This window comes from Crotalus tigris, unplaced genomic scaffold (genome assembly GCF_016545835.1).
Source record: "Crotalus tigris isolate CLP2741 ecotype Arizona unplaced genomic scaffold, ASM1654583v1 scf7180000022074.24022, whole genome shotgun sequence".
In the NCBI taxonomy this organism is placed as follows: Eukaryota; Metazoa; Chordata; class Lepidosauria; order Squamata; family Viperidae; genus Crotalus; species Crotalus tigris.
The window spans coordinates 1-24022 of NW_024098854.1; the positions used below are offsets into that span (position 1 = coordinate 1).

Below are 24022 nucleotides of genomic sequence, written 5' to 3' on the forward strand. Positions count from 1 at the left end.
GCTAACTCCTAGAGCAACATGGACATCGCCAACAAATTAGGAGTGCTTGGGTATGGTTAGGAGGGCACTGACCTTTCTAGGCTGCCCTTTCTATGTTTCCTGGTAAAATACATGGGAAAATCCCATTGCAGGAAAATTCCAGTTAGGGTTAGGGTTACGTCACCGCTAACTCCTAGAGCAAAATGATCATCGCCAACAAACTCGAAGTGCGTGGGTATGGTTAGGACGGCACTGACTTTTCTAGGCTGCCCTATGTATGTTTCCTAGTGAAATTCATGGGAAAATCCCATTGGAGGAAAATTCTGTCAGAATACAGCTGGAAGGGACCTCGGAGGTCTTCTAGTCCAGCCGCCTGCTGAAGCAGGAAACCCTAAGTGGAATTTTCCTCCAATGGGCCCTATTAATAAGGTGTTAATACCGTTAATACAGATAGAGAATACCGTCATTTTAAAATGCCGTTAAAAAGGTTTATTTCTTTTGTTGTTGTTGTTAATTGCGAAGTCGTGTCCGACCCATCGCGACCCCATGGACAACGTTCCTCCAGGTCTTCCTGTCCTCTACCATCTTCTGGAGTCCATTTAAGTTCACACCTACTGCTTCAGTGACTCCATCCAACCACCTCATTCTCTGTCGTCCCCTTCTTCTATGGCCCTCAATCTTTCCCAGCATTAGGCGCTTCTCCCAGTGAGTCCTTCCTTCTCATTAGGTGGCCAAAGTATTTGAGTTTCAACTTCAGGATCTGGCCTTCTAAAGAGCAGTCGGGGTTGATCTCTTCTAGGACTGACCGGTTTGAACGCCTTGCAGTCCAATGGACTCGCAGGAGTCTTCTCCAGCACCATAGTTCAAAGGCCTCCATTCTTTGGCGCTCAGCCTTTCTTATGGTCCAACTTTCACAGCCATACATTGCAACTGGGCAAACCATGGCCTGGACTATACGCACTTTTGTTGGCAGGGTGATGTCTCTGTTTTTTAGTACGCTTTCTAGATTTGCCATAGCTTTCCTTCCCAGGAGCAAGCGTCTTTTAATTTCTTGGCTGCAGTCCCCATCTGAGGTGATCTTGGAGCCTAGAAAAATAAAATCTGTAACCACCTCCATTTCTTCCCCATCTATTTGCCAGGAATTGAGTGGGCCGGATGCCATGATTTTGGTTTTCTTAATGTTGAGTTTCAAGCCAACTTTTGCACTCTCCTTCTTCACCCTCATCAAGAGGCTCCTTAGTTCCTCTTCACTTTCTGCCCTTAGAGTGGTATCATCTGCATATCTTAGGTTGTTGATATTTCTCCCGGCAATCTTAATTCCAACTGTTGTTTCATCTAGCCCTGTCTTTCTCATGATGTGCTCTGCATATAAGTTAAATAGGCAGGGCGACAGTATACAGCCTTGCCGGACTCCTTTTCCAATTTTGACCCCATCCGTGGTTCCGTGTCCAGTTCTCACTGTTGCTTCTTGACCCGCATATAGGTTTCTCAAGAGACAAATAAGATGGTCTGGTATTCCCATCTCTTTAAGAACTTGCCACAATTTGTTGTGATCCACACAACGAAAGGCTTTAGCGTAGTCAATGAAGCAGAAGTAGATGTTTTTCTGGAACTCCCTAGCTTTCTCCATGATCCAGTCGTGTCGCACTTCCCTGTGTTACACCTTAAGAGGTTGCTCCTAAAAGTGCACCCCGCTCGCCCCTTTCAAGCAAACCCAGATGTTTTTATTCAAGAATAGTTTTGTTTGTCCTGCCCTTCCTTTTCTTTAAGGAGATCGTACGTATGTAGGTTTGTATTTAGGTTTGGTGTTTCTAAACTATATTTCTTAGAGATACCTATGTATTCATATAATCGCAATATCAAATATCTATTTGAAATATTGTCTATTTTTATTACGAAATGATCAATCTAAAAATAAATGTAGTTTATTTTGAAAAAGTATAAACTTATCGTTCCCTTATAGGTTTATCATTTAAAGGAGGGGTAAAAGGTATGAGACGTGAGACGTTGCAACTAATGGCATTTATCAATTTGTTCGCCGTCCATCTAACTTTGTAGACCTTCGTCTATTAATAAGGTGTTAATAGCGTTAATAAAGATAGAGAATGCGGTCATTTTAAAATGCCATTAAAAAGGGTTTATTTCTTTGGGTGGCCGCAATACCCTTTTTTGACGCCGGGAGGGCACAGTTTTCTGTCCCATAGCTTTGGCTTGGAGTCCATCCTAGGCCTTTTTAATGGCCTCCATCCTATAGCTAAGGCAGGGGTAAGGCAACCTTGGCTCTTTGATGACTGGTGGACTTCAACTCCCAGAATTCCTGAGCCAGACCTGCTAAGGGACGGAAAACTGGTCAAATCAGATACTGCGGCCAGAAAAATAAATAAACCTCTTTAAGATGATTATTCTTGATTATTAACAATTATTAATATGAACAAGCCACGATAGGCCTTAACTCGGTTTAAGATTGGAACCAGGATTTCTTCTGCGCCCGTGTCGCACCGACCGGGCCCCCCGTCGCCACGTTAATATTAATAATAAGGCGTTAAGAATAAAAATAGAGAAGAATAAGCTTCAAATGCTATTCAAAAGTATTTATTTCTTTGGGCGGCAGCAGTACCCGTTTTTGATCACAGGAGGGCAGTGTTTCCCGTCCCATAGCATTACCAGGGAAGCCGTCGTAGGCCACTTGCCCAGGATCGGGACACCGAGAAGCTAAGCCCCAAAGCGCAGAGCGTCAGCCAAAGGGTCGCCACTCTATGCTCCTCCGAAAGGGATGGGCCGCTTCCCTCGGCCTTCTGCGCATGTCGGCCGGCTGGTTCTTCACGAGTAATCTGCGAGAGGCCCTCTCTGGACTGCGGGCTTCCTGCCCGTCGGTATCGGCCGTCCCCCAGGTGCTGCGGTAAAAGGACCTTTCCATCATGTCCGACTTCCGTCCCTTCGTTCTTAATCTTTCCCCCTACTTCCTTTCGGGTAGACCTCCTCAGTATGTCCGACTTCCTGTCCGCGCAAAGTCGCCGTCCTCCAGGGTCTTTAAATTGCGACCTTCCCAATATGGCCGACTTCCGGTCCGTCCTTCTTAATCGTCCTTCCACTTCCTTTTTTTCGGGGACCTTCTGGGCAGGGCGGACTCCACGTCCGATCAACGAGGTAAGCCTTGAAAACCCCATTCGAGAGGCTTATTTCCCTCGGCGGCCGCAATACCCGGTCCCATAGCATTTACCATCGAGGCCCCCGTAGGCCTTTTCCACGGCCTCAATGCCGCTATCGCTAAGGGAGGGGAAAACAGTGCCCTCCCGTGGCCAAGCCGGGTATAGCAGCCACCGAAAGAAATAAACCTTTGAAAATGGCTAAAGGGCCTCCCGTCGCCCTATTAATATTAATAAGAGGTTACTAATAGAGACGGGGGGAAAATAAATAGCCTTAAAATCCCATTTAAAAGCTTTATTTGTTTCGGCGACCGCAGTACCCGTTTTTGACCACGGGGGGCACAGTTTTCCGTCCCGTAGCATGACCACCGACGACGACGTTCCCAGCACGGCCGAGTTCCTGTCCATTCGCCGAATTCGTCCCCGACTTCCTGTCCGTTCGCAGCACGGTTCCCTGCTTTTTCCCGTGCTCTTTTCTGCACTACGTGGACGGAGCGCACGTCTCCCGGCGAGGCCTCGGGAAGGAAAAAAAGGAAGCCTTCTACTGCCTCAGGTGAGCCGAGCCATCCCCGCATTTCCTGATTCCAGAAAGATACCGGCTTTCTCTGTTACCTAGTTAGCGGGGGATCCCCACCTTCCCCCTCCCCCGCCTCCTCCCCGGCCACTCGTTTGGTCCTCTCCCCTAAGATGTCCGTCTGGCCTTTGGCCGCCCCCGTCCGTAAGAATGCGACCGAGAACCGGTGGCGGCGGCGGCGTCGGCGGAGGGTGTGAGACCTGGTCTCTTTGCGCTCTTTCCCTTTCAGCTATAGGGGCTAAATATGGAACGTAGAGACGAAGTTAGCTTGTTTTAATAACACACTTCGGGTTCGTTTACGCGAGCTCAGCCGCGACTTCTTTTTAGCTCCTTTTTAGAGGCGGGGCCGGCGGGACACGCTCCAGGCTTTTGGCGTCCGGGTCGGGAAGGGGGGTCCGACCCGTCTCGGGGGTCTCCTCGAAGGCTGCCAAGCAAGGCAGCCGTTGAATGGTGTTTTCCCAGCGCCCGAGTCCCGGATGTAGAAGAACCAGTCGTATCTCGCTTCCCTGTGTTACACCTTAAGAGGTTGCTCCTAAAAGTGCACCCCGCTCGCCCCCTTCAAGCAAATCCAGGTGTTTTTATTCAAGAATAGTTTTGTTTGTCCTTCCCTGCTATTTCTTTAAGGAGATCGTACGTATGTAGGTTTGTATTTAGGTTTGATGTTTCTAAACTATATTTCTTAGAGATCCCTATGTATTAATCTAGGCGCAATATCAAATCTCTATTTGAAATTGTGTGCATTTTTATTAAGAAACGACCAATATAAAAATAAATGCAGTTTATTTTGAAAATGTGTATAACCTATCGTTCCCTTATAGGTTTATCATTTAAAGGATGGATAAAAGGGATGAGACTGAGAAGTTGCAACTAATGGCTTTTATTATTTTGTTCGCCGTCCATCTAACTTTGTAGACCTTCGTCCAAAACAAGTCAGGGTTAGGACGGATAGGAGATTCCTTCCTTTCCTCTCCAGGTTGCCGTAAACAGCCCACCCACCGCACAGAGGTAAGAGAAAGGAAAAGCAGGTCTCTCTGGGGGCAGCAGGAGACCCGGGTCTTTGCAGAGTCCGGCTTGCAATTTTGCTAACGTCCCCCAGTCACGGCTGCATCGACTGATGTAGGGCCAGGAGGAAGGGGGCGGACGCCTGCCGGAACCATCAGCCTTTTTGGAAAAGGCAGTGGAGAAAGGAGGTCACGCTCCCTGGATTTCCAGCCTAGAGCCTCCGCCGGATGGGTGACCCCCCACCCCTTGCTGTGGCTGTTAAGAAGAAACTGGGAGAAAACAGGTAAGTTGTCCTTGAGGATTCCCCCCAACCTTTTTTTTGCCACTTTCAGTGAGGTTAAGGTTTTTCCTTTTAAAGAGACAGGGATGGAAATGGAGTAAGGTTGGGAGCCCAGTAAAAACCCCAAGAGGAAGCGGGAAACAGGGTGGGAGGTTGCGATGGCCACCGCTCCTCTCAATATTGCAGTTTTGGTGGGAAATAGCAGGAGGGACCTCTCCGAGGGCCTTCCCACTAGCAGAGCTTGGCACTCTACCGGAAAGGGCTTTTTCTGGCACACCTGGCAGGCCGTGCGACAGAATCTTTGGGTGATGCTCACGGGCCCCGCTTTCCGGGCATTTAGGGACAATGTAAGAACGCATCACTTTGGCCGAGCTTTTGATTTCTGAGCAATACTCTTGTGTAATTTTAAGAGCGATTTCAATTGCATTAATGTGGTTTGTAGATTACAGCGTTAGCGTTTTATGAAGCACTTTGATGGCAGAAGAAACAAAAATTGCCAACAAACTCAGAGTGCTGGGGTATTGTTAGGAGGGCACTGACTTTCTAGGCTGCCTTATCTATGTTTCCTGGTAAAATACATGGGAAAATCCCAGTTAGGGTTGGGTTACGTCTCCATGAAACTCCTATATGCAAAATGTACATCGCCTAACAAACTAGGAGTGCTTGGGTATGGGTGTTAGGGATAGCATTGACCTTTCTAGGCGCGCTCTGTATGTTTCCTGGTAAAATACATGGGAAAAATCCCATTGCAGTAAAATCCAGTTAGGGTTTAGTGTTCGTCACCATGAACTCCTAGAGCAAAATGGAGCATTCGCAACAAACTCGAGTGCTTGGGTATGGTTAGGAGGGCACTGACTTTCTAGGCTGCCTATGTATTTTCCTGGTAAATACATGGAAAATACCATTGCAGGAAAATTCCAGTTAGGTTAGGGTTACGTCTCCATGAACTCTAAGGAAAATGGACAGATCGCCAACAACTAGGAGTGCTTGGGTATGGTTCTGGAGAGCACTGAGACCTTTCACATGCTGCCCTATCTATGGTTTCCTGGTAAAATACATGTGAAAATCCCATTGGAGGAAAATTCCAGTTAGGGTTAGGGTTACGTCACCGCTAACTCCTAGAGCAAAATGGACATCGCCAACAAACTAGGAGTACTTGGGTATGGTTAGGAGGGCACTGACCTTTCTAGGCTGCCCTTTCTATGTTTCCTGGTAAAATACATGGGAAAATCCCATTGCAGGAAAATTCCAGTTAGGGTTAGGGTTACGTCTCCATGAACTCCTATAGGAAAATGGACATCGCCAACAAACTAGGAGTGCTTGGGTATGGTTAGGAGAGCACTGACCTTTCTAGGCTGCCCTATCTATTTTTCCTGGTAAAATACATGGGAAAATCCCATTGAAGGAAAATTCCACTTATGTTAGGGTTACGTCACCATGAACTCCTAGAGCAAAATAGACATCGCCCACAAACTTGGAGTGCTTGCGTATGGTTAGGAGGGCACTGAGTTTTCTAGGCTGCCCTATGTATGTTTCCTGGTAAAATACATGGGAAAATCCCATTGGAGGAAAATTCCAGTTAGGATTAGGGTTACGTCTCCATGAACTCTTAGAGGAAAATGGACATCGCCAACAAACTCGGAGTGCTTGGGTATGGTTAGGATAGCCTTGACCTTTCTAGGCTGCCCTATCTATGTTTCCTGGTAAAATACATGGGAAAATCCCATTGCAGGAAAATTCCAGTTAGGGTTAGGGTTACGTCACCATGAACTCCTAGAGCAAAATGGACATCGCCAACAAACTCATAGTTCTTGGGTATGGTTAGGCAGGCACTGACTTTTCTAGGCTGCCCTATCTATGTTTCCTGGTAAAATACATGGGAAAATCCCATTGGAGGAAAATTCCAGTTAGGGTTAGGGTTACGTCTCCATGAACTCCTATAGCAAAATGGACATCGCCAACAAACTAGGAGTGCTTGGGTATGGTTAGGAGAGCACTGACCTTTCTAGGCTGCACTATGTATGTTTCCTGGTAAAATACATGGGAAAATCCCATTGCAGGAAAATTCCAGTTAGGGTTAGGGTTACGTCTCCATGAACTCCTAGAGCAAAATGGACATCGCCAACAAACTAGGAGTGCTTGGGTATGGTTAGGCAGGCACTGACTTTTCTAGGCTGCCCTATGTATGTTTCCTGGTAAAATACATGGGAAAATCCCATTGGAGGAAAATTCCACTTAGGGTTAGGGTTACGTCACCGTGAACTCCTAGAGCAAAATGGACATCGCCAACAAACTCGGAGTGCTTGGGTATGGTTAGGAGGGCACTGACCTTTCTAGGCTGCCCTTTCTATGTTTCCTGGTAAAATACATGTGAAAATCCCATTGCAGGAAAATTCCAGTTAGGGTTAGGGTTACGTCACCGCTAACTCCTAGAGCAAAATGGACATCGCCAACAATTAGGAGTGCTTGGGTATGGTTATAGGGCACTGACCTTTTAGGCTGCCCTTTCTATGTTTCCTGGTAAAATGGAAAATCCCTTGCAGAAAATTCCATTTAGGGTTGGGTTACGTCAGCGCTACTCCTAGAGCAAAGGATCATCGCCAACAACTCGAAGTGCTTGGGTATGGTTAGGACGGCACTGACTTTTCTCGGCTGCCCTATGTATGTTTCCTAGTGAAATTCATGGGAAAATCCCATTGGAGGAAAATTCTGTCAGAATACAGCTGGAAGGGACCTCGCAGGTCTTCTAGTCCAGCCGCCTGCTGAAGCAGGAAACCCTAAGTGGAATTTTCCTCCAATGGGCCCTATTAATAAGGTGTTAATACCATTAATAAAGATAGAGAATAACGTCGTTTTAAAATGCTGTTAAAAAGGTTTATTTCTTTTGTTGTTAATTGCGAAGTCGTGTCCGACCCATCGCGACCCCATGGACAACGTTCCTCCAGGTCTTCCTGTCCTCTACCATCTTCTGGAGTCCATTTAAGTTCACAACTACTGCTTCAGTGACTCCATCCAACCACCTCATTCTCTGTCGTCCCCTTCTTCTATTGCCCTCAATCTTTCCCAGCATTAGGCGCTTCTCCAGTGAGTCCTTCCTTCTCATTAGGTGGCCAAAGTATTTGAGTTTCAACTTCAGGATCTGGCCTTCTAAAGAGCAGTCGGGGTTGATCTCTTCTAGGACTGACCGGTTTGAATGCCTTGCAGTCCAAGGGACTCGCAGGAGTCTTCTCCAGCACCATAGTTCAAAGGCCTCCATTCTTTGGCGCTCAGCCTTCCTTATGGTCCAACTTTCACAGCCATACATTGCAACGGGGCAAACCATGGCCTGGACTATACGCACTTTTGTTGGCAGGGTGATGTCTCTGCTTTTTAGTACGCTGTCTAGATTTGCCATAGCTTTCCTTCCCAGGAGCAAGCGTCTTTTAATTTCTTGGCTGCAGTCCCCATCTGAGGTGATCTTGGAGCCTAGAAAAATAAAATCTGTCACCACCTCCATTTCTTCCCCATCTATTTGCCAGGAATTGAGTGGGCCGGATGCCGTGATTTTGGTTTTCTTAATGTTGAGTTTCAAGCCAACTTTTGCACTCTCCTTCTTCCCCCGCATCAAGAGGCTCTTTAGTTCCTCTTCACTTTCTGCCATTAGCGTGGTATCATCTGCATATCTTAGGTTGTTGATATTTCTCCCGGCAATCTTAATTCCAACTTTTGATTCATCTAGCCCTGCCTTTCTCATGATGTGCTCTGCATATAAGTTAAATAGGCAGGGCGACAGGATACAGCCTTGCCGGACTCCTTTTCCAATTTTGAACCAATCAGTGGTTCCGTGTTCGGTTCTCACTGTTGCTTCTTGACCAGCATATAGGTTTCTCAAGAGACAAATGAGATGGTCTGGTACTCCCATCTCTTTAAGAACTTGCCACAATTTGTTGTGATCCACACAATCAAAGGCTTTTGCATAGTCAACGAAGCAGAAGTAGATGTTTTTCTGGAACTCCCTAGCTTTCTCCATGATCCAGTCGTATCGCACGTCCCTGTGTTACACCTTAAGAGGTTGCTCCTAAAAGTGCACCCGGCTCGCCCCCTTCAAGCAAACCCAGATGTTTTTATTCAAGCATAGTTTTGTTTGTCCTGCCCTTCTTTTTCTTTAAGGAGATCGTACGTATGTAGGTTTGTATTTAGGTTTGGTGTTTCTAAACTATATTTCTGAGAGATACCTATGTATTCATATAAGCGCAATATCAAATATCTATTTGAAATATTGTGTATTTTTATTACGAAACGATCAATCTAAAAATAAATGTAGTGTATTTTGAAAAAGTATATAACCTATCGTTCCCTTATAGGTTTATCATTTAAAGGATGGATAAAAGGGATGAGACGTGAGAAGTTGCAACTAATGGCATTTATTAATTTGTTCGCCGTCCATCTAACTTTGTGGACCTTCGTCTATTAATAAGGTGTTAATACCGTTAATAAAGATAGAGAATAAGGTCATTTTAAAATGCCATTAAAAAGGTTTATTTCTTTGGGTGGCCGCAATACCCATTTTTGACCCCGGAAGGGCACAGTTTTCTGTCCCCTAGCTTTGGCTTGGAGTCCACCCTAGGCCTTTTTGATGGCCTCCATCCTATAGCTAAGGCAGGGGTAGGCAACCTTGGCTCTTTGATGACTGGTGGACTTCAACTCCCAGAATTCCTGAGCCAGCCCTGCTAAGGGACGGAAAACTGGTCAAATCAGATACTGCGGCCAGAAAAATAAATAAACCTCTTTAAGATGATTATTCTTGATTATTAAAACCTTATTAATATGAATAAGCCACAATAGGCCTTAACTCGGTTTAAGATTGGAACCAGGATTTCTTCTGCGCCCGTGTGGCACCGACCGGGCCCCCCCGTCGCCACGTTAATATTAATCATAAAGCGTTAAGAATAAAAATAGAGAAGAGTAAGCTTCAAATGCTATTCAAAAGTGTTTATTTCTTTGGGGGGCAGCACTACCCGTTTTTGACCACAGGAGGGCAGTGTTTCCCGTCCCATAGCCTTACCAGGGAGGCCGTCGTAGGCCACTTGCCCAGGATCGGGACACCGAGAAGCTAAGCCCCAAAGCGCAGAGCGTCAGCCAAAGGGTCGCCACTCTATGCTCCTCCGAAAGGGACGGGCCGCGTCCCTCGGCCTTCTGCGCATGTCGGCCGGCTGGTTCTTCACGAGTAATCTGCGAGAGGCCCTCTCTGGACGGCGGGCTTCCTGCCCGTCGGTATCGGCCGTCTCCCAGGTGCTGCGGTAAAAGGACCTTTCCATCATGTCCGACTTCCGTCCCTTCGTTCTTAATCTTTCCCCCTACTTCCTTTCGGGTAGACCTCCTCAGTATGTCCGACTTCCTGTCCGCGCAAATTCGCCGTCCTCCAGGGTCTTTAAATTGCGACCTTCCCAATATGGCCGACTTCCTGTCCGTCCTTCTTAATCGTCCTTTCACTTCCTTTTTTTCGGGGACCTTCTGGGCAGGGCGGACTCCACGTCCGATCAACGAGGTAAGCCTTGAAAACCCCATTCAAAAGGCTTATTTCCCTTGGCGGCCGCAAGACCCGTCCCATAGCATTTACCAGCGTAGGCCTTTTCCACGGCCTCAATGCCGCTATCGCTAAGGGAGGGAAAACAGGGCCCTCCCGTGGCCAAGCCGGGTATAGCAGCCACCAAAAGAAATAAACCTTTGAAAATGGCAAAAGGGCCTCCCGTCGCCCTATTAATATTAATAAGAGGCTACTAATAAAGACGGGGGACAATAAATAGCCTTAAAATCCCATTTAAAAGCTTTATTTTTTTCGGCGACCGCAGTACCCGTTTTTGACCACAGGAGGGCAGAGTTTTCCGTCCCGTAGCATGACCACCGACGACGACGACGACGTTCCCAGTACGGCCGAGTTCCTGTCCATCCGCCGAGGCCGTCCCCAACTTCCTGTCCGTTCCCTGCTTTTTCCCGTGCTCTTTTCTGCACTACGTGGACGGAACGCACGTCTACCGGCGAGGCCTCGGGAAGGAAAAAAGGAAGCCTGCTACTGCCTCAGGTGAGCCGAGCCATCCCCGCAGTTCCTGATTCCAGAAAGATACCGGCTTTCTCTGTTACCTAGTTAGCGGGGGATCCCCACCTTCCCCCTCCCCCGCCTCCTCCCCGGCCACTCGTTTGGTCCTCTCCCCTAAGATGTCCGTCTGGCCTTTGGCCGCCCCCGTCCGTAAGAATGCGACCGAGAACCGGTGGCAGCGGCGGCGTCGGCGGAGGTTGTGAGACCTGGTCTCTTTGCGCTCTTTCCCTTTCAGCTATAGGGGCTAAATATGGAACGTAGAGACGAAGTTAGCTTGTTTTAATAACACACTTCGGGGTCGTTTACGCGAGCTCAGCCGCGACTTCTTTTTAGCTCCTTTTTAGAGGCGGGGCCGGCGGGACACGCTCCAGGCTTTTGGCGTCCGGGTCGGGAAGGGGGTTCCGACCCGTCTCGGGGGTCTCCTCGAAGGCTGCCCAGCAAGGCAGCCGTTGAATGGTGTTTTCCCAGCGCCCGAGTCCCGGATGTAGAAGAACCAGTCGTATCGCGCTTCCCTGTGTTACACCTTAAGAGGTTGCTCCTAAAAGTGCACCCCGCTCGCCCCCTTGAAGCAAATCCAGGTGTTTTTATTCAAGAATAGTTTTGTTTGTCTTGCCCTGCTATTTCTTTAAGGAGATCGTACGATGTTTCTAAACTATATTTCTTAGAGATCCCTCTGTATTAATATAGGCGCAATATCAAATCTCTATTTGAAATTGTGTGCATTTTTATTAAGAAACGATCAATGTAAAAATAAATGCAGTTTATTTTGAAAATGTGTATAACCTATCGTTCCCTGCTAGGTTTATCATTTAAAGGATGGATAAAAGGGATGAGACGTGAGAAGTCGCAACTAATGGCTTTTATTATTTTGTTCGCCGTCCATCTAACTTTGTAGACCTTCGTCCAAAACAAGTCAGGGTTAGGACGGATAGGAGATTCCTTCCTTTCCTCTCCAGGTTGCCGTAAACAGCCCACCCCCCGCCCAGAGGTAAGAGAAAGGAAAAGCAGGTCTCTCTGGGGGCAGCAGGAGACCCGGGTCTTTGCAGAGTCCGGCTTGCAATTTTGCTAACTTCCCCCAGTCACGGCTGCATCGACTGATGTAGGGCCAGGAGGAAGGGGGCGGACGCCTGCCGGAACCATCAGCCTTTTTGGAAAAGGCAGTGGAGAAAGGAGGTCACGCTCCCTGGATTTCCAGCCTAGAGCCTCCGCCGGATGGGTGACCCCCCACACCTTGCTGTGGCTGTTAAGAAGGAACTGGGAGAAAACAGGTAAGTTGTCCTTGAGGATTCCCCCCAACCTTTTTTTTGCCACTTTCAGTGAGGTTAAGGTTTTTCCTTTTAAAGAGACAGGGATGGAAATGGAGTAAGGTTGGGAGCCCAGTAAAAACCCCAAGAGGAAGCGGAAAACAGGGTGGGAGGTTGCGATCGCCACCGCTCCTCTCAATATTGCAGTTTTGGTGGGAAATAGCAGGAGGGACCTCTCCAAGGGCCTTCCCACTAGCAGAGCTTGGCAGTCTACCGGAAAGGGCCTTTTCTGGCAAACCTGGCAGGCCGTGCGACAGAATCTTTGGGTGATGCTCACGGGCCCCGCTTTCCGGGCATTTAGGGACAAGGTAAGAACGCATCTCTTTGGCCGAGCTTTTGATTTCTGAGCAATCCTCTTGTGTAATTTTAAGAGCGATTTCAATTGCATTAATGTGGTTTGTAGATTACAGCGTTAGCGTTTGATGAAGCACTTTGATGGCAGAAGAAACAAAAATTGCCAACAAACTCAGAGTGCTTGGGTATTGTTAGGAGGGCACTGACTTTTCTAGGCTGCCTTATCTATGTTTCCTGGTAAAATACATGGGAAAAATCCAGTTAGGGTTAGGGTTACGTCTCCATGAACTCCTATAGCAAAATGGACATCGCCAACAAACTAGGAGTGCTTGGGTATGGTTAGGAGAGCATTGACCTTTCTAGGCTGCGCTATGTATGTTTCCTGGTAAAATACATGGGAAAATCCCATTGCAGGAAAATTCCAGTTAGGGTTAGGGTTACGTCACCGCTAACTCCTAGAGCAAAATGGACATCGCCAACAAATTAGGAGTGCTTGGGTATGGTTAGGAGGGCACTGACCTTTCTAGGCTGCCCTTTCTATGTTTCCTGGTAAAATACATGGGAAAATCCCATTGCAGGAAAATTCCAGTTAGGGTTAGGGTTACGTCACCGCTAACTCCTAGAGCAAAATGATCATCGCCAACAAACTCGAAGTGCTTGGGTCTGGTTAGGACGGCACTGACTTTTCTAGGCTGCCCTATGTATGTTTCCTAGTGAAATTCATGGGAAAATCCCATTGGAGGAAAATTCTGTCAGAATACAGCTGGAAGGGACCTCGGAGGTCTTCTAGTCCAGCCGCCTGCTGAAGCAGGAAACCCTAAGTGGAATTTTCCTCCAATGGGCCCTATTAATAAGGTGTTAATACCATTAATAAAGATAGAGAATAACGTCGTTTTAAAATGCTGTTAAAAAGGTTTATTTCTTTTGTTGTTAATTGCGAAGTCGTGTCCGACCCATCGCGACCCCATGGACAACGTTCCTCTAGGTCTTCCTGTCCTCTACCATCTTCTGGAGTCCATTTAAGTTCACACCTACTGCTTCAGGGACTCCATCCAACCACCTCATTCTCTGTCGTCCCCTTCTTCTATTGCCCTCAATCTTTCCCAGCATTAGGCGCTTCTCCAGTGAGTCCTTCCTTCTCATTAAATGTCCAAAGTATTTGAGTTTCAACTTCAGGATCTGGCCTTCTAAAGAGCAGTCGGGGTTGATCTCTTCTAGGAATGACCGGTTTGATCGCCTTGCAGTCCAGGGGACTCGCAGGAGTCTTCTCCAGCACCACAGTTCAAAGGCCTCAATTCTTTGGTGCTCAGCCTTTCTTATGGTCCAACTTTCACAGCCATACATTGCAACTGGGCAAACCATGGCCTGGACTATACGCACTTTTGTTGGCAGGGTGATGTCTCTGCTTTTTAGTACGCTGTCTAGATTTGCCATAGCTTTCCTTCCCAGGAGCAAGCGTCTTTTAATTTCTTGGCTGCAGTCCCCATCTGAGGTGATCTTGGAGCCTAGAAAAATAAAATCTGTAACCACCTCCATTTCTTCCCCATCTATTTGCCAGGAATTGAGTGGGCCGGATGCCATGATTTTGGTTTTCTTAATGTTGAGTTTCAAGCCAACGTTTGCACTCTCCTTCTTCACCCGCATCAAGAGGCTCCTTAGTTCCTCTTCACTTTCTGCCCTTAGAGTGGTATCATCTGGATATCTTAGGTTGTTGATATTTCTCCCGGCAATCTTAATTCCAACTTTTGTTTCATCTAGCCCTGCCTTTCTCATGATGTGCTCTGCATATAAGTTAAATAGGCAGGGCGACCGTATACAGCCTTGCCGGACTCCTTTTCCAATTTTGAACCCATCCGTGGTTCCGTGTCCAGTTCTCACTGTTGCTTCTTCACCCGCATATAGGTTTCTCAAGAGACAAATAAGATGGTCTGGTATTCCCATGTCTTTAAGAACTTGCCACAATTTGTTGTGATCCACACAATGAAAGGCTTTAGCGTAGTCAATGAAGCAGAAGTAGATGTTTTTCTGGAACTCCCTAGCTTTCTCCATGATCCAATCGTATCGCACTTCCCTGTGTTACACCTTAAGAGGTTGCTCCTAAAAGTGCACCCGGCTGCCCCCTTCAAGCAAACCCAGATGTTTTTATTCAAGCATAGTTTTGTTTGTCCTGCCCTTCTTTTTCTTTAAGGAGATCGTACGTATGTAGGTTTGTATTTAGGTTTGGTGTTTCTAAACTATATTTCTTAGAGATACCTATGTATTAATATAAGCGCAATATCAAATATCTATTTGAAATATTGTGCATTTTTATTACGAAAGGATCAATATAAAAATAAATGTAGTTTATTTTGAAAAAGTATATAACCTATCGTTCCCTTATAGGTTTATCATTTAAAGGATGGATAAAAGGGGTGAGACGTGCGACGTTGCAACTAATGGCATTTATTAATTTGTTCGCCGTCCATCTAACTTTGTAGACCTTCGTCTATTAATAAGGTGTTAATACCGTTAATAAAGATAGAGAATACGGTCATTTTAAAATGCCATTAAAAAGGTTTATTTCTTTGGGTGGCCGCAATACCCATTTTTGACCCCGGAAGGGCACAGTTTTTTGTCCCATAGCTTTGGCTTGGAGTCCATCCTAGGCCTTTTTAATGGCCTCCATCCTATAGCTAAGGCAGGGGTAGGCAACCTTGGCTCTTTGATGACTGGTGGACTTCAACTCCCAGAATTCCTGAGCCAGCCCTGATAAGGGACGGAAAACTGGTCAAATCAGATACTGCGGCCAGAAAAATAAATAAACCTCTTTAAGATGATTATTCTTGATTATTAACACTTATTAATATGAATAAGCCACGATAGGCCTTAACTCGGTTTAAGATTGGAACCAGGATTTCTTCTGCGCCCGTGTCGCACCGACCGGGCCCCCCGTCGCCACGTTAATATTAATAATAAGGCGTTAAGAATAAAAATAGAGAAGAATAAGCTTCAAATGCTATTCAATTTATTTCTTTGGGCGGCAGCAGTACCCGTTTTTGACCACAGGAGGGCAGTGGTTCCCGTCCCATAGCATTACCAGGGAGGCCGTCGTAGGCCACTTGCCCAGGATCGGGACACCGAGAAGCTAAGCCCCAAAGCGCAGAGCGTCAGCCAAAGGGCCGCCACTCTATGCTCCTCCGAAAGGGACGGGCCGCTTCCCTCGGCCTTCTGCGCGTGTCGGCCGGCTGGTTCTTGACGAGGAATCTGCGAGAGGCCCTCTCTGGACGGCGGGCTTCCTGTCCGTCGGTATCGGCCGTCCCCCAGGTGCTGCGGTAAAAGGACCTTTCCATCATGTCCGACTTCCGTCCCTTCGTTCTTAATCTTTCCCCCTACTTCCTTTCGGGTAGACCTCAGTATGTCCGACTTCCTGTCCGCGCAAATTCGCCGTCCTCCAGGGTCTTTAAATTGCGACCTTCCCAATATGGCCGACTTCCGGTCCGTCCTTCTTAATCGTCCTTCCACTTCCTTTTTTTCGGGGACCTTCTGGGCAGGGCGGACTCCACGTCCGATCAACGAGGTAAGCCTTGAAAACCCCATTCAAAAGGCTTATTTCCCTTGGCGGCCGCAATACCCGTCCCATAGCATTTACCATCGAGGCCACCTTAGGCCTTTTCCACGGCCTCAATGCCGCTATCGCTAAGGGAGGGAAAACAGTGCCCTCCCGTGGCCAAGCCGGGTATAGCAGCCACCAAAAGAAATAAACCTTTGAAAATGGCAATAGGGCCTCCCGTCGCCCTATTAATATTAATAAGAGGCTACTAATAAAGACGGGGGAAAATAAATAGCCTTAAAATCCCATTTAAAAGCTTTATTTTTTCGGCGACCGCAGTACCCGTTTTTGACCACAGGAGGGCAGAGTTTTCCGTCCCGTAGCATGACCACCGACGACGACGACGTTCCCAGTACGGCCGAGTTCCTGTCCATCCGCCGAGGCCGTCCCCAACTTCCTGTCCGTTCCCTGCTTTTTCCCGTGCTCTTTTCTGCACTACGTTGACGGAGCGCACGTCTACCGGCGAGGCCTCGGGAAGGAAAAAAGGAAGCCTGCTACTGCCTCAGGTTTGCCGAGCCATCCCCGCATTTCCTGATTCCAGAAAGATACCGGCTTTCTCTGTTACCTAGTTAGCGGGGGATCCCCACCTTCCCCCTCCCCCGCCTCCTCCCCGGCCACTCGTTTGGTCCTCTCCCCTAAGATGTCCGTCTGGCCTTTGGCCGCCCCCGTCCGTAAGAATGCGACCGAGAACCGGTGGCGGCGGCGGCATCGGAGGTTGCGAGACCTGGTCTCTTTGCGCTCTTTCCCTTTCAGCTATAGGGGCTAAATTGGGAACGTAGAGACGAAGTTAGCTTGTTTTAATAACACACTTTGGGGTCGTTTATGCGAGCTCAGCCGCGGCTTCTTTTTAGCTCCTTTTTAGAGGTGGGGCCGGCGGGGCACACTCCAGGCTTTTGGCGTCCGGGTCGGGAAGGGGGTTCCGACCCGTCTCGGGGGTCTCCTCCAAGGCTGCCAAGCAAGGCAGCCGTTGAATGGTGTTTTCCCAGGGCCCGAGTCCCGGATGTAGAAGAACCCAGTCGTATCGCGCTTCCCTGTGTTACACCTTAAGAGGTTGCTCCTCCTAAAAGTGCACCCCGCTCGCCCCCTTCAAGCAAATCCAGGTGTTTTTATTCAAGAATAGTATTGTTTGTCCTGCCCTGCTATTTCTTTAAGGAGATCGTACGTATGTAGGTTTGTATTTAGGTTTGATGTTTCTAAACTATATTTCTTAGAGATCCCTCTGTATTAATCTAGGCGCAATATCAAATCTCTATTTGAAATTGTGTGCATTTTTATTAAGAAACGATCAATATAAAAATAAATGCAGTTTATTTTGAAACTGTGTATAACCTATCGTTCCCTTCTAGGTTTATCATTTAAAGGATGGATAAAAGGGATGAGACGTGAGAAGTCGCAACTAATGGCTTTTATTATTTTGTTCGCCGTCCATCTAACTTTGTAGACCTTCGTCCAAAACAAGTCAGGGTTAGGACGGATAGGAGATTCCTTCCTTTCCTCTCCAGGTTGCCGTAAACAGCCCACCCACCGCCCAGAGGTAAGAGAAAGGTAAAGCAGGTCTCTCTGGGGGAAGCAGGAGACCCGGGTCTTTGCAGAGTCCGGCTTGCAATTTTGCTAACTTCCCCCAGTCACAGCTGCATCGACTAATGTAGCGGCCAGGAGGAAGGGTGGGGAGGAAGGGTGGGGACGCCTGCCGGATGAAACCTTCAGCCTTTTTGGAAAAGGCAGTGGAGAAAGGAGGTCACGCTCCCTCTGCCAAATGGGTGACCCCCCCCCCTTTCTGTGGCTGTTAAGAAGGAACTGGGGGAAAACAGATAAGTTGTTCTTGAGGATTTTTCCCCCCCTTTTTTGCCAGCTTCAGTGAGATTAAAGCTTTTCCTTTTAAAAAGACGGGGATGGAACTGGAGGAAGGTTGGGAGCCCAGTAAAAACCGCAAGAGGCAGTGGGAAACACGGTGGGAGGTTGCGATTACCCCCGCTCCTCTAAATATTGCAGTTTTGGTGGGAAATAGCAGGAGGTAGGATTCCTCTCTTAGGAAAGCTCAGGTCTTTCAGATACCTTGCTGGTCCCCACACACCCCATTTAATCCATTTTCTTGCTGCAGAGAGAGATTCTGTTAAGTTCTAGCTGGAACTCCACGTCTCTTATTCTGTTGGTAGCTGCTTTGCTTAGGTTGGGTGTAGCCTAGGGATATTTAAAAACAGTGAGGAAAGTCCACAGGAGGCCCCCTTATGCTCCCATCGCCTTTTTCCTGGGAGAGGGGAAGTTATTTATTGAGACTAAAGCGGTCAAGCCCTCTGGGAAGAATTGAGTCCTACGGTTAAAGAAGGAATAGCAGTCACAAAAGGAAATAAATCCTTTTAATATGATTTTAAGATTATTATTATTGATCTATTGAAGTTATTGAATGGTATTAAGGGTCAAAAAACAGTGCCATCCTGTGATTGAAGCAGGTAGAGGAGCCATTAAAAAACTTTTCAATAGAGGAGAATAAATAAAGGTCAAAAGTGAAAATATGTCTATAATAATGTATAATAATATGAATTATTCTTAGTAAGAAGTAGAACATGTAGGAAGAAAAATGTAAATAAGAAATAATGGGGCTATAAGGACAAATATTCTAAAGAAGAATAAGGGGGAAATGTAAATATTAGATTACCGTTACGTAATTGCTGTAAAAAAAAGGAGTATATATTGTATGTGTATGTGTGTTATATTTTGCTTTGTTCTGTTTTGTTGGTTAAAAATAAAAATTAAAAAAAAACTTTTCAATGGCATTTTAAGGTTATTCTTTATTATTAAAACCTTATTAATATTAATAGGGCATCATAGTCCTCCTTAACTAGATTTAAGGCTTTTGAAGCAGATTTCTTCTTCCGCGCCTGCGTTGCAGCAAACGGGCCTCCCCTGGCCCTATTAATAATAAGGTGTTAATACTGTTAATAAAGATAGAGAATTTAAAATGCCATTAAAAAGGTTTATTTCTTTTGGTGGCCACAATACCCGTTTTTGACCAGAAGAGGGCACACTTTCCCGTCTCATAGCTTTAGCTTGGAGTCAATGGTAGGCTTTTTTTAATGGCCTCCATCCTATAGCCAAGGGACAGAAAACTCTGTCAAATCAGATACTGCAGCCACAAAAATAAATAAACCTCTTTAATGGCGTTTTAAGATGATGATTATTCTTTATTATTAAAACCTTATTAATATTAATAAGCCACGATAGGCTCATTCCCCTCCCCTACTACACTTGACTTGCAATCACGGTCTACAGGCCATGTGGCAAAGTACCACAAGTGGTACACATACCACTGGTTGAAAAGCCCTGCTCTATAATTATTAATATCAAGGCTTCTAATAATACAGATGCAAAAGAATAACCTCAAAATCCCGACTGTTCTGTTCCCTGAACCTGTCTTGCCCTCTCCGGCTGTAAAACAGGGCCCACGGGCCATTTTACAAATGCAGATGGGGCAACTAAGCCTGAGAAAGAATCCCTGAAATTTATGTTTCCAACATATGAACTGTATCTCTATGTTCCCAATTTGGCCTCTTGTTTTTCTCCCTCTGAAGTGGAAAGGGCACAAAGAGACCCAGCCTCCTAGTCTCTCGTACCGGCATCCAGCCGCCTGCTTAGGGACAGGAAGTCGGCCATGCCGAGAAGGTCGTTCTGAATGGAAGTGGAAGGACGGCCACAGAAACGGACAGGAAGTTGGCCATCCCGGGGAGGTCGGTGTGTAAGACAGTGGAGGACTACTGCGCATGTGTGACTGGAAGTTGGCAGGTAAGGTTGATTTCCTTGTGTGGCTGCTATTCCTGCCTAAGGCTGCGTTCTGATGACTTTGCCCCTAAAATAACAACATAGTCTTTCATATCTTGGGAAAGCCTGACTTTTTTGCCCTCTTTTGGGCAAGGAAAGAGTAGGGCCTCAGGTTTTTAAGAAGAGACTTGACAACCATTTGTCTGAAGTGGTACTATAGGCTTTCCTGCTGGACTACAAGACCTTCCAACTCTATTGTTGTTATTGTTGATCTCCCAAAGCAATTGCTCACTGTATTTTCTTCTACTGTTTAGAAGGAAAAACATAACAGAAAGGAGAAACTATTCTCCTTTTAGCCGGTGTTTTGTGGTTAATTCAGGGTTCGGGGGAAATTTGACCGGCTCCTCTGGTTCAAGCCTGTGCTCCAGCTCAAAATATGGAGTTGTGTTGTTTTGAGAAGGCTGTGCCAATAGCAACTGGGAGGTCTTGTGGCAGGATTTGATTCTCTTCACCCCAAGACCAGCTTGTAAAAGCAGGAAATTAAACCGATCAAGAATTCTGGTGATTTGTTATGATTCCTACAACTCAGTGCTTTTTTCTTAGGCCCTAGGAGTAGGTAACCCAAAACACTCGAAGAGCCACTTGGACCCATTTACAACCGAAAACATCTTTTATGACTCAGGGACTTCTACTCCCAGAATTCCTGAGTCAGCATAGCTGGGCTAGCTAGCTCTCTCCTGCCCTTCCTGCTTCCTGCAGAGACGCAGCAAAAGGAGGAGTGCCATCCAGTAAGCTTTTTAGCTCGTCGGAGAACACTGTGAGTCCACTCTCTTTTTTACACACACACACACACACACACAGAGAGAGAGAGAGAGAGAGAGAGAGAGAGAGAGAGAGAGAGGAGGGGGGAAGCACAAGGGCCTCTCTCTCTGTCTGCAGAGGAGGCTGGGAGCCGCAGGGGAAGGCTCAAAGAGCCATATGCGGCTCCAGAGCCGCAGGTTGCTGACTCCTAGGGGCACTCAGAGTACACCTTTGATAAAGGAATATACATAATAAGCAAACACGTATAAAACTGAGTTTAGTCAAAGCAGCAAAGTCTGCCCTCTTGTGGCCAGTGTGCTGTAACGTTTAGCAAAGAAGCCCTGAAGTGGCTTATTTTTATTCTTTCATTTCCTTCCTTTGATGGAAGCTCAAAGCAGCCACAGAAGAGGCTGCTGGGAATACAAAAGATAATTGCAGAAGCTAAAATTTCATTTCTAATAGGGCACTGAGGAGGGCAAAACAGGGAATGCTGCCCTCCTGTAGCCAGGTAAGTCCATGGCATTTTTTCCCCAAGGTACAGCAGAAAAGGTTACTGGATAGATTAAATATAGATTGGGTGTCAAACTCAATTTCACTGAGGCCCGCATCAGCATTGCAGTTGCTTGGGGGGGGGGCTGGGTGGGTGTGGCCAGAGTGGGTGTGGCCTACTGGGTGGGTGTGCATGGAGTGGGTGTGGCCTACTGGGTGGGCGTGCCCAATTCTACACCAGTCGCGTCAAGGGTGCCTGTGGGGGTCTGGGCCGGAATGGGACAGATCTGAGGGTCTCTGGCAGAAGGGGGTGGGACGGGGGCAAGTGCCAAGGCATGGTCCACTGGGGCAAGTACCAAGATGGCCACCACAAAATTGTACCTTGGCTCCCAGCCGGCTGGGGCCAAGACAGCGGGCTCCCTCACTGTTTCCAGGATGGCTTCGTGGGCCACATGAAACCACTTTGCGGGCCGCATCCGGCCCCCGGGCATTGTGTTTGACATGTCTGATATAGATGATTAATAGGTGAGATAGATAATAGATGAGAGAGGGAGAGAGAGAAATCTAAAACATTTGTTATATAAAGCACAAAAAACTTCATTGGAAGTTTATTTTGGTAGAACCCCCAAATCCTTACAAAAGATGATCCTCGGTGATTTTGGCACAGGGCAGGAGCACAAGGTGCCTAACAGGTCCAAGCTCCTGACCGCAGGATCCCAAATATATTCATATTCATATTAGTAAAGTTGGAAGGGACCTTGGAGGTCATCTAGTCCAACCCCCTGCTCGGGCAGGAAACCCTACACCATTTCGGACAAATGGCTGTCCAGTCTCTTCTTAAAAACTTCCAGTGTTGGAGCATCTACTGCTTCTGGAGGCAAGCTGTTCCACTGATTAATTGTTCTCACTGTCAGGAAGTTTCTCCTTAGTTCTAATTGCTTCTCTCCTTTGATTAGTTCCACCGTTGCTTCTTGTCCGCCTTCAGGTGCTTTGAAAATAGCTTAATTCCCTCTTCTTTATGGCAGCGCCCTGAGATGATTGGAATACTGTTTCGATGTCCCCCGCCTTGTCTCTTCTCTTGTTAAACTGACATACCCAATTCTAGCAACCGTTCCTTATATGTTTTAGCCTCCAGTCCCCTAATCATCTTTATTGCTCTTCTCTGTACTCTTTCTAGAGTCTCAACATCTTTTTTACATCGTGGTGACCAAACTGGATGCAGTATTCCAAGTGTGGCCTTACCAAGGCATTGTAAAGTGGTATTAACACTTCACGTGATCTTGATTCTATCCCTCTCTTAATGCAGCCTAGCACTGTGTTGGCCTTTTTGGCAGCTGCAGCACACTGCTGGCTCATATTTAAGTGATTGTCTACTAGGACTCCGAGGTCCCTCTCACAGTTACTACTATTGAGCATGGTGCCACCTATGCTGTACTTGTGCATTGGGTTTTTCTTGCCTAAATGTAGAACCTTGCTTTTTTCACCATTGAATTTCATTTTGTTAGTTAGTGCCCAGTGTTCAAGTCTGTCAGATCCTTCTGTATCTTAAGCCTGTCTTCTGGAGTGTTGGCTATTCCTGCCAGCTTGGTGTCATCTGCAAATTTGATGAGTTCCCCATCTATCCCTTCATCCAAATCGTTGATGAAGATGTTGAAGAGTACTGGGCCAGAACAGAGCCCTGGGGCACCCCACTACACACTTCCCTCCATATAGATGCAGTTCCATTGAGGACCACTCGCTGAGTACGGCCGGTCAGCCAGCTACGGATCCAGCTGGTGGTGGTTCTGTCTACCCCACATTTTTCTATCTGGTCAAGTAGTAGGTTGTGATCTACTTTATCAAATGCCTTACTGAAGTCCAAGTAAATTATGTCCACAGCATTCCTCTGATCCACTAATTTTGTCACTTGGTCAAAGAATGCAATAAGATTTGTCTGGCATGATATATTTTTGACAAACCCATGTTGGCTTTTAGTAATGACTTTGTTTGCCTCTAGGTGTTCGTTGATTCGTTGTTTGATTATCTTTTCCAGGATCTTCCCAGGTATTGAGGTCAGGCTGATAGGTCTGTAATTTCCTGGATCCATTTTTTTGCCTTTTTTGAGGATGGGAACTACATCAGCTCTTTTCCAGTCCTCTGGTAGTTCCCCTGTGTTCCAGGATCTTTGAAAAATATAGTTCAGTGGCTCCGATATCACATCTGCCAGTTACTTGAGAACTCTGGGATGTAATCCATCTGGTCCTGGCGATTTGAACTCATCTAGGCTGGACAGGTGCTCACTAACCATTTTCTTGCCTATCTTAACTTGTGTTTCTGTTTTGTTTTTTATGGCACTATTTTTGATAGGTTGGTCTGTTTTTTCCCTTTGTGTAAAGACAGATGCAAAAAATGAGTAAAATAGTTCTGCTTTCTCCCTGTTGCTTGTCACCTTCTTGCCACTTCCACCCACTAATGGACCAATCATTTTCTTCACTTTTTTCTTGTTTTTTACATGTTAGAAGCTTTTTTTTGTTATTTTTGACTTTGGTCGCAAGCCTTAGTTCATTTTGAGCCTTGGCTTTCTTCACTTCATCTTTGCAGGCTCGGGCTATTTGCTGATATTCTGACTTAGTTATGTTCCCCTCTTTCCACGTTCTATACTTGTCCTTTTTATCTTTCAATTTGTCAGAGAGTTCTTTATGCAGCCATGCTGGTTTCTTTTGGGAGCTGTTGTTTTTCCTCTTTGTTGGTAT

The 24022-nt window shown here is 46.6% G+C and overlaps 1 long non-coding RNA gene across 6 annotated transcripts; it reads left to right on the forward strand.

Moving 5' to 3' along the window:
• Window positions 1-14833: 14833 nt before the first annotated feature.
• LOC120296973 lies at window positions 14834-20851 on the forward strand. Of its 6 annotated transcripts, none has more exons than XR_005553635.1 (3): window positions 14834-14861; window positions 19814-20024; window positions 20604-20851. It is a non-coding gene; the product is annotated as an uncharacterized LOC120296973 (long non-coding RNA). The 6 variants fall into 6 exon arrangements; XR_005553634.1 differs by lacking the exon at window positions 14834-14861 and adding an exon at window positions 16160-16211 and having other exon boundaries at window positions 20604-20850; XR_005553637.1 differs by lacking the exon at window positions 14834-14861 and adding an exon at window positions 16717-16750.
• Window positions 20852-24022: the final 3171 nt, after the last annotated feature.